The 14303-nt window shown below is 38.0% G+C and overlaps 2 non-coding genes across 2 annotated transcripts; one reads left to right on the plus strand and one right to left on the minus strand.

Annotated features, from left to right (window-relative positions):
• Positions 1 to 1878: 1878 nt before the first annotated feature.
• LOC141715957 (small nucleolar RNA R71) lies at positions 1879 to 1985 on the plus strand. The gene has a single exon (XR_012572695.1). It is a non-coding gene; the product is annotated as a small nucleolar RNA R71 (small nucleolar RNA).
• Positions 1986 to 6326: 4341 nt separating this feature from the next.
• LOC141715727 (small nucleolar RNA R71) lies at positions 6327 to 6433 on the minus strand. The gene has a single exon (XR_012572479.1). It is a non-coding gene; the product is annotated as a small nucleolar RNA R71 (small nucleolar RNA).
• Between the last annotated feature and the right edge of the window lie 7870 nt (positions 6434 to 14303).

The raw sequence follows: 14303 nt of genomic DNA on the forward strand, positions 1-14303 counted from the left end.
TAATGAAGCCAAGTCGAAGATCTACAACTGCTTAAATTCTGATATTTATACAGACTGAAGTTCTTATCAGAAGTTGAAATTGGTAAAAGCTTTAAGGACTGTAAGTTGTAGTTATCTAGTCTAATTCTCATGCATTTGTACTTAATGTTTTTGACATCATCAAATATCTGTTAAACTTATATATTATGTTAATTTACAAGTTGGGGGAGATTGTTAGATATATTTGATAATGTCATGGCTAATATGTTTTATGTTTAGCTTTCAGATCTTACTTGAACAGGATAAATCAGTACTTAACTGTTGATCAGTACTTATACTGGTATTCAGGACTTAAGGATATCAGTACATATGTTATCAGGAGATAATCGTCAGAAGATAGATATCAGAACTTAAGTGCTGAAGGACGATCAGATAAGGACAGTAGCTGATTAAAGGAAAGAAGATCAAGATAAACATAAGAAGAGATATGCATGAAGAAGGAATTCCATGAAGAATGGAATACTTGGAAGAAAAGATATCTGATTGATATATTTTAGGAAGCAGAATTATATTCCATATCATTTAGCGATTATCTTGTAACTGTGTAGTATATAAACACAATTATAGGGTTTACACTATAAGTGTTATCATTATTAGAGAAGATTATTCATTGTAACCCTAGCAGCTCTCGTGATATTTGTTCATAACTGAGAGGTAACAGTTCTATACTGTAACAGAGTTTATTGTTTAAATAAAGTTTGTTTTCTGTTACTTAAGTTCTCAAAGTTCGATTTGAGTGTACTATACACTGTATTCACCCCCTCTACAGTGTGTGTGTGACCTAACATAAACTTTGCATAACTAGGCATCTGCTCGAGAGCCTCAGTGAAAGGTATAATGATATGAAGTTTCTTGAACACCTCTAAAAACTTCTCAAATTGCTTGTCCAGCTTTTTCTTCTGCAGCCACTTAGGAAAAGGCGGTGGAGGATAGATTTGTTTCTCCTCTGTATTACCCTCAGGAGGAGTGTGCTCAACATTAGTCTTCCTTGGTTCCACTTCTTCATCCTGCTGCTTCGCTTCTTTCTCAGCCCCAGCTTCTTTAGTCAACTCTTGAGTTTGTTCGGGATTCGCAACCTTCCCAGACCTCAAAGTGATTGCCTTTACCTGCTCCTTAGCTTCCTTCTTTCCTGGTACTTCAGTGTCACTAGGAAATATACCAGGTTGACGATTTAGCAAGGCATTGGCAATTTGCCCAATCTGATTTTCCAAGGTCTTGATAGAAACAACTTGACTCTTGCACATAAGCTTCAACTCCTCTAATTCAGATTTTTCATTAGCTTGTTGCAGCTGGAGTTGTTGTCTTGGTGCATACTGCGGTTGCTGAAAACCAGGGGGGTTGTACTGATTAACTAGATACTATTGATAAGGCTGTTGAACCACATTCTGAGCATTGCTCCAACTGAAATTAGGATGATTACGGTTGTTAGGATGATAGGTGGCTGGCACAGGTTGCTGCGATCGCTGGAAGTTGCTCATGAACTGAGCTGATTCACTAGAAATTACACACTGATCAGTCTCATGGGCACCAACACAAAGCTCACAGACACTAGTGATTTGATTCACTCTATAATTATCCAAAGTGTCCACCTTCATTGTCAACGCCTTAAGTTGGGCTGCGATAGCAGTTGCTGTGTCCAACTTCAGAATTCCTGCTACTTTTCCCTGATTCAGTCTCTAGGAAGGATTCTGGTACTCATTAGAAGCCATCAGTTCAATAAATTTATAGGCTTCATCGTAGCTCTTAGCCCGCAAGGCTCCTCCTGATGCTGCATCAAGCATGAGCCTAGAAGTAGGACCCAATCCATTGTAGAAACAATTGATAATCATCCAATCAGGCATGCCATGGTATGGGCACTTCCTTAACATCTCCTTATATCGATCCCAAGCCCCACACCGAGATTCTCCAGTTTGCTCTGTGAATTGGGTAAGAGCATTCCTGATTACAACAGTCTTCACCATGGGGAAGAATTTAGTGAGAATCTTTTGAGCAAGATCTTGCCAAGTTGTGATAGACCCTGCTGGTAGAGAGTGTAACCAGCACTTAGCTTTGTCCCTCAGAGAGAATGGGAAGAGTCGCAGCTTAATAGCATCTTCAGTCACATCATTGAATTTGAAAGTGTCGCAGATCTCGATAAAATCCCTGATGTGCATGTTGGGGTCTTCAGTGGGAGAACCCCCAAACTGAACTGAGTTCTGTATCATCTGAATCATTCTTGAATTGATCTCAAAAGTGTTATCCCTGATGGCTGGTCTGATGATGTTAGACTGAATGTCATTAATCTTAGGCTTAGAATAGTCCATCAAAGCCTTCAGATTTTCTGCTTGATCACCCATAGCTACTATAATTGGCTCTTCAACTTTCTCTTCTTCTTCTACCTTCTTTTCTTCCTCAGAAACTTCCCTACGAATTACCACAAGTTCTTCCTCGGCTTTATCCAGTGTTTTCTTATGAGTACGCGAATGCGTATGCATACACCCTCGCTAGAGTACCTAAAACCAGACAAGGAACAAATAAGTAACAATGTCCGAGTCAATGAACTTTAACGACCACTGATGGAAAGCACATAAACTATAAAATAACACTGCAGTCCCCGGCAGCGGCGCCAAAAATTTGTTAGTCGCTAAATACGCGCTAATAATACACGCAAGTATATGAGTTCACAAGCAGTATAGAATCTTTTCTAGTTCATTCCCACAGAGACTGTATTGGTTAACTATCTAATTTATGCACCTAAGCAACAATGTACGGTTATTATCCAATGCTAAGAAGATAAAAAATTGAGAGTTTATAACTAAGAATTACGCTAACAATTATAACTACGAGAATAAGATTAACTGAATTGATATATATGACAAACATGAGATTCTAACTTCATTAAATATTTCATTCAAAAGCCTTATTATTCTTAACCTTAGCATGCACTGGCGATGACACTAACCAGATAACATGAAACTGATAAATGCCAACTTTCGTTCCACGAGTACCATTCTACCAGACATCCACAAAAGAGATAGAAGCTGAATAGGCACCAATTATATTGAGACCCTACATGTCTATAGAATTTGATAACATAACGGTTTAAGCACAAGTTATCTATCTTGATTACATAGGGCAAGTAAGATGGTTAAAATTACCTACGAATCATGCATGACACATACATGAACCTATGCTAGCATGGCAAGTTCTAAATCCTTAAATTCACTTTTACTTCATTAAGAATTAACACACTATCTTATAAGTTCGCGACGCTCATAAGATGAATACGTACAACCAATACTAGGATATCATACAATCACCACATACTAAGGCATCAAACAAATTAACTAAAGAAATCCATAAATATATCCGCTAGAACCCCACGATAACGATTAGCCCATAATCGGACTCATCATCAACGTGGGTTCCGATGAAAACATGATATAGCAAACATAGTCTTTATATGAATAAATAAAACCAAGTACAAACAAGAGTATAGGTTCAGCAAAATAAGAAACAAGCATCCAAATACAACTCAAAACAAAGATTCACAAGAATAAACTAGATCGTCTTCGCCTTTGTTGAATTGTGCTAAAGGTTTCTTGCCATCTTCTCCTTGCGCTCTGGTCCATCTCTGACTTGATATCTATTAAAAACGACCTAATATTAATATATATAGCAGCCCTCAATAATCTAGAAGACTTCCCTTTTAGAATTGTAGTAGAAACAGGATTCTGAAATTCAGCCTCGGCGCGGGCGCGCGCTATCACGGCACGGGCGCGCTGCGTTTCTAGAACCCCGGCGCGACCGCGCGCTATCACAGCTTGGGCGCGCCGTCCTTTAGGAAAAACTCAGATTTCTTCTTAAATCTTGCTCCTTCGAGCCGGCTTTCCACGAGCTTTTATTCCAGCACCACCTGGACACCAAATTAGCACCAAAACAATGCTAGTTCACCTGATTACCTGAATAGTGCCTGAAATGCAAAAACACTAGAAAACACATTAAAACACATAACAACTTGAGTAAAAATACACCAATTCAAAGCTTATTAGAGCATAATAAAGGGTCATAAATGCCACTCAACAACCAAGAATGTTGAAGTTTGTGGAGACTCAAAACTTATTATTACTCAAGTCAATGGAGAGTTTGAGGGCAAGGATGACACAATGTCCAAGTACCTGAGAGTCATGTTAAGTGGCATTTATGACACTTATTTATGCTCTAATAAGCTTTGATTAGGTGTATTTGTACTCAAGTTATTTGTGTTTTAACGTGTTTTCAAGTATTTTTACATTTCAGGCATTACTTTGAGAATCAGGTGAATTAGCATTGTTTTGATGCTAATATGGTGTTTAGGATGTGTTGGAATAAAAGCTTGAAAGATTGGCTCGAAGCTGCAAGGAATAAAGAAGTAAAAAATAAAGTTTTTTAGCAGAAGGTCGGAGCGCCCGCGCTGATGTTGCACGCGGCCGCGCCAGGGAACAGAAAGTCAGCGCGCCCGCGCTGATAAAGCGCGCGGCCGCGCTGGGTCAGGAGTTAAAAATCCTGATTATTGTGCAATTCATATTTTGGACTCCTGGGGTGCATGGACTGCTATATAAACATAACTTAGGTCCTTTTTTCAAGATATAATTCAGAGTTTTGAAGACATCAAGGAGGGAGAAGACGACAAGAGATCTTTTGGCACAATTCAACAAAGGCGAAGACGATCTAGTTTATTCTTGTGAATCTTTGTTTTGAGTTGTTATTTGGATGCTTGTTTCTTGTTTGTTTGAACCTATATTCTTGTGTGTACTTTAGTTTATTTATTCGTATAAAGACTACATTTTCTATATCATATTTTCATTGGAACCCACGTTGGCGATGAGTTCAATTATGGGCTAATCATTATCGTGGGATTCTAGCAGATTTATTTATGGATTTCTTTAGTTAATTTATTTGATGCCTTAGTGTGTGGTGATTGTATGATATCCTAGTTATGGTTGTGCTTATTTGTCTTATGAGCATCGCGAACTTATAAGATAGAGTGTTAATTCTTAATAAAGCGAAAGTAAATTTAAGGATTTAGAACTTGCCATGCTAGCATAGGTTCATGTATTGTTATGCATGATTTGTAGCTAATTTTACCCATCTTACTTGCCCTATGTAATCAAGATAGATAACTTATGTGTAAATTGTTATGTTGTCAAATTCTATAGACATATAAGGTCTCAATATAATTGGTGCCTAGTTAGCTTCTATCTCTTTTATGGATGTCTGGTAGAATGGTACTCGTGCAATGTAAGTTGGCGTTTATCAGTTTCGTATTATCTTATTAGTGTCATCACTATTGCATGCTAAGGTTGAGAATAATAAAGCTATTGAATGAAGTACTTAATGAAGTTAAAATCCCATATTGTCATATATATTAATCCGGTCTATTTTATTCTCGTAGTATACTAATTAGTTAATTCATAGTTATAATCAACCCCAATTTATTATAGTCTTAGCATTGAATAATAACCATACATTGTTGCGTAGGTGCGTAATTTAGATAGTTAACCAATACAGTCTCTGTGGGATCGAATCTGATTTATATCTTATACTACTTGCGAACTCGTATACTTGCGTGTAATTTTAGCGCGTGTTTAGCGACTAACAAGTTTTTGGCACCACTATTTGGGACTGCAGTGTTAATTACAAGTTTATGTGCTTTCCATCAGTGGTCGTTAAAGTTCATTGACTCGGACATTGTTACTTATTTGTTTTCTTGTTTTATTTCAGGTGATCTAGCGAGGGTGTATGCATACGCGTTCACGTACTCGCAAGAGAACACTGGATAAAGCCGAGGAAGAACTTGTGGTAATTCGTAGGGAAGTTTTTGAGGAAGAAAAGAAGGTAGAAGAAGAAGAGAAAGTTGAAGAGCTAATTATAGTAGCTATGGGTGATCAAGCAGAGAATCCGAAGGCTTTGATGGACTATTCTAAGCCTAAGATTAATGATATTTAGTCTAGCATCATTAGACCAGCCATCGCGGCTAACACTTTTGAGATCAAGTCAAGCCGATCCAGATGATACAGAACTCAGTTCAGTTTGGGGGTTCTCCTACCGAAGACCCCAACATGCACATCAGGGATTTCATCGAGATCTGTGACACTTTCAAGTTTAATGGTGTGACTGAAGATGCTATCAAGCTGTGACTCTTCCCGTTCTCTTTGAGGGACAAAGCTAAGTGCTGGTTACACTCTCTACCGGCAGGGTCTATGACAACTTGGGAAGATCTTGCTAAAAAGTTTCTCACTAAATTTTTTCCCATGGCGAAGACTGCAGCAATCAGGAATGCTCTTACCCAGTTCGCGCCGCAAACTGTAAAATCTCTGTGTGAGGCTTGAGATCGATATAAGGAGATGCTAAGGAAGTGCCCACACCATGGCATGCATGATTGGATGATTATCAATTATTTCTATAATGGATTGGGTCCTACTTCTAGGCCCATGCTTGATGCAGCATCAGGAGGAGCCTTGTGGGCTAAGAGCTATGATGAAGCTTATGAACTTATTGAACTGATGGCTGCTAATGAGTACCAGAATCCTACCCAGAGGTTGACTCAGGGAAAAGTTGCAGGAATTCTGGAGTTGGATGCAGCAAATGCTATCGCTGCCCAACTTAAGGCGTTGACAATAAAGGTGGACACTTTGGCTAATTATGGAGTTAATCAAATCACTAGTGTATGTGAGCTTTGTGCTGGTGCCCATGAGACTGATCAGTGCACAATTTCTAATGAATCAGCTCAGTTCGTGAGCAACTTCCAGCGATCGCAATAACCTGTGCCAGCCACCTATCATCCAAACAACCACAATCATCCTAATTTCATTTGAGCAATGCTCAGAAAGTGGTTCAACAGTCTTATTAGCAGTATCCAGCTAAGCAGTACAACCCCCCTGGTTTTCAGCAACCGCAGTATACACCAAAACAACAACTCCAGCTGCAGCAAGCTAATGAAAAATCTGAATTAGAGGAGTTAAAACTTATGTGCAAGAGCCAAGCTGTTTCCATCAAGACCTTGGAAAATCAAATTGGGAAAATTGCCGATGCCTTGCTAAATCATCAACCTGGTACACTACCTAATGACACTGAAGTGCTAGGGAAGAAGGAAGCTAAAGAGCAGGTAAAGGCAATCACTTTGAGGTCTGAAAGGGTTGTTAATCCCGAACAAACTCAAGAGTTAACTGAAAAAGCTGGAGCTGAGAAAGAAGTAGAGCAGCAGGATGAAGAAGTGGAACCAAGGAAGACTATTGTTGAGCACACTCTTCCTGAGGGTAATATAGGGGAGAAACAGATCTATCCTCCATCACATTTTCCAAAGAGGCTGCAGAAGAAAAAGCTGGACAAGCAATTCGAGAAGTTTCTGGAGGTGTTCAAGAAACTTCATATCAACATACCTTTCGCTGAGGCTCTCAAGCAGATGCCTAGTTATGCAAATTTTATGAAAGGTATTCTCTCTCAGAAAGTGAAGCTAGATGATTTAGAGACTGTCGCTCTCACGGAGGAATGCAGTGCTGTGCTATAGCAGAAGTTGCCTCCAAAGCTTAAGGATCCAGGAAGCTTTACTATTCCATGTACTATTGGGAAAGTGTCTTTTGACAGATGCTTATGTGACTTGGGAGCTAGCATCAATCTGATGCCTTTATCAATCTTCAAGCAATTGGACTTACCTGATCCCAAACCAACTTACATGACCATGCAGTTGGCCGACCGTTCTATTACATATCCGTGGGGTATTGTGGAGGATGTCTTGGTCAAGGTGGATAAACTCATCCTCCCTGCTGATTTCGTCATTCTTGATTTTGAGGAAGATAAGAAGATTCCCATAATCTTGGGAAGGCCTTTTTTGGAAACTGGCCGGACCTTGATTGATGTGTAGAAGGGTGAGCTTACAATACGTGTGTTGGATCATGATGTGATGTCAATATGTTCAATGCTATGAAATTTCCTACTGATAATGAGGATTACTTGAAATTAGAGTTGGTCGATTCGGTGATCACATCGGAACTTGATCAAATGCTAAGGTCTGATGCCTTAGAAAAAGCCTTATTGGGAAATTCAGATAGTGAAGATGACGAAGGTGATGAGCAATTACAATATTTAAATGCTTCTCCCTGGAAGAGAAAGATTGATATGCCTTTTGAATCTCTTGGAATGGAAAAATTGAGCAAAGCTCCTAAATGCCTCAAGCCTTCTATTGAGGAAGCTCCTACTCTTGAGTTTAAGCCTTTACCTGAACATTTGAGGTATGCTTTTCTAGGCGATGCATCTACTCTACCTGTTATTATCGCATCTGACCTTTCAGGTAGCGACGAGGAAAAGCTTTTGAGAATTCTGAGAGAGTTTAAATCGGCCATTGTATGGACTATATAAAATATCAAGGGAATCAGCCCATCTTACTGTATGCATAAAATTCTGCTAGAAGAAGGTAGAAAGCCTACAGTCGAGCAACAAAGAAGACTTAATCCAATAATGAAAGAAGTAGTGAAGAAGGAAATTCTAAAGTGGCTAGATGCAGGGATCATCTACCCTATCTATGACAGTTCATGGGTAAGCCCGGTTCAATGTGTTCCAAAGAAAGGTGGTATCACTGTGGTAAAAAATGAGAAGAATGAGCTTATCCCTACACGAGCAGTCACGGGGTAGAGTGTTTGTATGGACTACCGGAAGCTGAACAAGGCCACTAGGAAGGACCATTTTCCATTACCCTTCATTGATCAGATGCTTGACAGGTTGGCTGGTCATGAATATTACTGTCTTCTAGACGGCTATTCGGGTTACAATCAAATTTGTATCGCTCCGGAAGATCAGGAGAAGACTACCTTTATTTGTCCATTTGGTACTTTCGCCTTCAGACGAGTTTCTTTTGGTCTGTTGGTGCACCAGCCACTTTTCAGAGATGTATGATGGCCATCTTTTCTGACATGATTGTCCAGAATGTGGAAGTGTTCATGGATGATTTCTCGGTCTTTCGCGATTCTTTTGATGAATGCTTGCAAAACCTTGGACACGTCCTCAAGAGGAGTGTTGAGACCAATCTGGTTCTCAATTGGGAGAAATGTCACTTCATGGTGCGTCAGGGCATCATTTTTGGGCACAAAGTTTCTGGTATGGGTCTTGAGGTGGATAAGGCCAAGGTAGGGGTCATTGAGAATCTTCCCCCACCTATTTCTGTCAAGGGAATTCACAGTTTTCTAGGTCACGCGGGTTTCTACAGTCGTTTCATCAAAGACTTCTCAAAAATTTCAAAGCCATTGTGCAGTTTATTAGAGAAATATATTCCTTTTAAATTTGATGACAAGTGTCTTGCAGCTTTTGAGACATTGAAGAAGAGTCTAATTACGACACTGATCATAACTGCACCCGATTGGAATGAACCTTTTGAGATAATGTGTGATGCAAGTGATTATGCAGTTGGAGCAATTCTTAGGCAGAGGAAGAACAACATTTTTCATGTGGTCTACTATGCTAGTAAGACCCTCAACGGTGCTCAACTGAATTAAACTACTACGGAGAAAGAGCTTTTAGCTATTGTCTATGGTTTTGAGAAAGTTCGATCTTATCTACTTGGGACTAAGGTGATTGTTAGATATATTTGTGATGTCATGTCTAATAATGATTTGTGTTTAGTTGTCAGATCTTGAATAATAGCACAAATCAGGTGTTTACTGGAAATCAGTACTTATACTGATTCAGAGCTTAAGATATCAGAACTTAAGTTATCAGAACTGAAGATATCAGAAGATATTCATCAGAAGATAATATCAGGACTTAAGAAGACATTTAGATAAGAAAGGCGGCTGATTGAAAGGAAAGAAGATCAATACTAAAACAAGAAGAGATATGCATGGAGAAGAATTCTATGAAGAATAGAAGACTTGGAGGAAAACATAACTAATTGATATATTTTAGGATACAGAATCATATTCGATATCAATTAGAAGATTATCTTGTAACTGTGTGTCTATATAAACACAGCATAGGGTTTACACTAAAAGTGTTATCTTAATCGAGAATATTATTCATTGTAACCCTAGCATCTCTCGTGATATTTTTTCATCACTGAGAGAGAACGGTTCCATTGTAATACTGTTTTATTAATAAGATTATTTTGTGTTACATACTTGTGTTCTTAATTCAATTTGATTGTACTATACACTGTATTCAACCCCCTTCTACAGTGTGTGTGACCTAACAAGTGGTATCAGAGCCTATCTGTTAACACAAATACAGTAAAGATCCAAAACAATCATGTCTGAAGAAGAACAAACTCCAACGAAGCCCACCAAAACTAAAGAAACTCCAAAGACTCAAATCCATAATCGATATGAGACTATTAGGGTTCCCATACTGAGACCTTCTGAGTATCCCATATGGAAAGTGAGGATGACTATGTTTCTGGAAGCTACAGATTCAGAATACCTTGACAAAATTAATGAAGGACCATATAAGCCAACTAAGCTCTCTGTTGTAGTTGCAGATCAACCAGCAATGACTGTACCAAAGGAGAAAAGTGAGTATCCAGTTGAAGATATCTCATCTATTGCCAAGGATGCAAAGGTAAGCCATTTGCTGCATAGTGCCATTGATAATGTCATGTCAAACAGGGTAATTAACTACAAGACTGCAAAGGAAATATGGGATGCCTTGGAAATAAGATGTCAGGGAACTGATGCAATTAAAAAGAACAGGAGGACTATACTCACTCAAGAGTATGAGCACTTTGACTCAAAACCTGATGAGTCATTAACTGGTTTATATGACAGATTTGTCAAACTCTTGAATGATCTGTCACTGGTGGATAAGGAATATGATCTTGAAGACACTAATCTTAAATTCCTTTTAGCTCTTCCTGAAAGTTGGGATTTGAAGGCAACTACTATAAGAGACAATTATGCTCTTAATGAAACCACTTTTGATGAAATTTATGGTATGCTCAAAACTCATGAATTGGAGATGGATCAAAGAAGCAAGAGGCATGGGAGAAAGTCAAGAACAGTTGCTCTTAAGGCTGAGGAGGAATCCCCCAAAGTGGCTGTCTCAAAGAAAGGCAAAGGAAAGGCTCTCATCACAAAGTCTGATACTGAGTGATCAAGTTTTGATAATGATGAGGATTCAGAAACTGAAAGTCTATCTGAGATGGATGCTGATGAAGAGATGATGAAATTGTGTGCTCTTATGGTGAAGGGTATCACAGAGATAGCCTACAGGAAATTCAGAAGGGGAAAGAAGTTTTCCAGGAAAAGTGGAAGTTCTGATAAGAAGGGATTCAGAAAATCTGAAGGCAAAGCAGGATAGTCTGACAGAGGAGATTACTCAAATGTTAAATGCTACAATTATGGTGAGAAAGGCCACATATCTCCTGATTGCAAGAAAGGAAAAAGTGACAAAGGCAAGTCACTTGCCACAAAGAAGAAAGGCTGGACAAACACTTCAGATTCTGAAAATGAGGTGAACTATGCCTTGATGGCAAATGCTGATAGAAGTTCTGAAGCTGCTGAGTTAAAGGTACCTCAAACAACTTATGTTTTTCATACTGGTGATATTACTGAGTTGAGATCTTATCTTAAAACCATATTCATTAGCTATAGAGATCAGACTTTAACATGTGATAGGTTAACTTCTGAAAATCTGGCTTTTAAGAAAATAAATGACTATTTATAAAAGGAGTTAGTTTTGTTCCATCAAACTCAGAAAGAAAGAGATGATGCTTTTTATGTTAGAGATGAAGTGTTAAAATTGAATCAATCTCTAAAAACTGAGTTAGAAAAGGAAAGATAGATTATCAGAACTTGGACTAACTCTGGCAGAACAACTCAGAATTTAGTAAGTAGTGGAAACTGGAAAGAGGGCTTAGGTTATGGAGATGATAAAAGTGAAACAGGAACTGAACAAATTAAGCCAATTATTGTTAAACAGACTACTAAGCCCAAGGTAAATCCTGTTAAGTTTGTACTAAAACTGTAAAGTCTGATTCTTAAAAGATGAAAGATATTAATACAGAAGTTAAGGCAGAGTCAACTTCTAACAAATTAAAACAGGATAAACCAGCTGAAGTTAACATAGGTTTAATGACAAATAAACAGCTTAAGTATAAGCTGAAAGAGATTAAGAATGTAAACAAGGTAAAGCCACCTAGGAAAAATAGGAATGGAAAGGAAGGTGTGAATAAAAGCAATAATTATATGCCTGTTCCTAATGCTCCTAGAAAGAAATGCTATAACTATGGAAATTCTAACCACCTGGCTTCTTTTTGCAGGAAGAATAAGAATATAAACTCCTTACCTTCTAAGACAGGAGTTAAGAGTCAGTCTGTTAGGTTTAAGCCATAAAATCCTTGTTTTCATTGTGGTAGTTTATGGCATTCCATTTATACTTGTAAGGAATATCATAGTTTGTACTATGATTATTATCAAATAAAACCTTCTTTAAAAGAAAGTTAGCATTATTCCTTCTAGTGTAAGTTCTGATGCAAAGTCTGATACTGTAAATTCTGATAAGAAAAATGTTGACATAAACTCTGATGTTAAATCCGCTGTAAATGTTAACAAACTTAATAAGGCCAAAGGATCCAAGCAAGTCTGGGTCCTTAAAACTAATAATTAGCGATTTTTGTGATTGCAGGGCAACATATAAAACATCCTAGTTCTTGATAGTGGATGTTCGGGACATATGACTGGAAATAAAGTCCTGCTATCAGACTTTGTGGAAAAAGCTGGCCCGGGAGTTTCTTATGGAGATGGAAACATGGGAAAAACTCTGGGATATGGCAATATCAATCTTGGGAATGTCATCATTGAAAAAGTAGCTCTAGTCTCAGGACTTAAACACAATCTGCTGAGTGTTAGTCAAATCTATGACAGAGGTTATCATGTGGATTTCTTTGAAGAACACTGTGAAGTTGTAAGTAAATCTACAGGCAAAGTTGTTCTGAAGGGATACATAACATTTATGAAGCCAAGCTTTCAACAAGTTCTTATGGTTCTGCAATCTGTCTGTTAAGCAGAGCATCAATTGAAGAAAGTTGGGATAGGCACAAGAAACTCTCTCATTTAAATTTCAACAATATAAATGAACTAGTCAAGAAAGATCTTGTGAGAGGACTACCAAAATCAATATTTGCTCCTGATGGCCTTGGTGATTCATGTCAAAAGGCAAAACAAAGAAAATCTTCATTCAAGAGCAAGACTGAATCTTCAATTCTTGAGCCTTATCACCTACTACATGTTGATCTATTTGGTCTAGTGAATGTTATATCTATTGTAAAGAAGAAATATGCTATAGTCATAGTAGATGAGTTTACCAGATACACATGGGTGTATTTTTTGCACACAAAAAGTGAAACTACATCTATCTTGATTGATCATGTCAAACAACTGGATAAATTGGTCAAAGACTCTGTGAAAATCATAAGAAGTGATAATGGCACTGAGTTCAAGAATATGATTATGGACGAGTTCTGCAAAGACCATGGAATAAAGCAGGAATTCTCTGCTCCTGGAACTCAGCAGCAAAATGGAGTTGTTGAAAGAAAGAATAGAACTCTTATTGAAGCTGCACGAACTATGCTTGATGAAGGAATATAACCAACCTACTTTTGGGCTGAAGCTGTGCAGACTACTTGTTTTACTCAGAATGCAACACTTATCAACAAGCATGGAAAGACACCATATGATATGGTGAAGAAAAAGAAGCCAAATCTAAAGTACTTTCATGTATTTGGATGCAAGTGTTTTGTTCTTAAGACTTATCCTGAATAGCTATCCAAATTTGATCTAAAAGCTAATGAAGGAATTTTTGTTGGATATCCACTTTCCACAAAAGCCTTCAGAGTCTACAATTTAAGAACAAGGGTTGTCATGGAATCTATCAATGTCTCGTTTGATGATAAGAAAATTACTAGACTTGAAGATTTCATTGATCATGATCAGCTGAGATTTGAGAATGAAGTTTTAAATTCTGATTCTATAAATTCTGTTAGTCTAAATCCTGATACTGCAAACTCTGATGGGTTCAACTCTGATGTTATTGAAACTGTGGTGACTACACCAAAGGAAAATGCACCTGTGCAGGGGGGGCATATTGAAAATGAATGCCTCTATCATTCTTTTCTATCTCAGACTACACCAAAGAAAGTGGAAGAAGCTCTTCAAGATGCTGATTGGGTGCAAGCAATGCAAGAATAGTTAAATGAATTTGAAAGAAATAAAGTCTGGACCCTAGTGCCAAGACCAAAGAATAGATCATTTGTTGGTACGAAA

This window comes from Apium graveolens, chromosome 3 (assembly GCF_009905375.1).
Source record: "Apium graveolens cultivar Ventura chromosome 3, ASM990537v1, whole genome shotgun sequence".
Classification (NCBI taxonomy): domain Eukaryota; kingdom Viridiplantae; phylum Streptophyta; class Magnoliopsida; order Apiales; family Apiaceae; genus Apium; species Apium graveolens.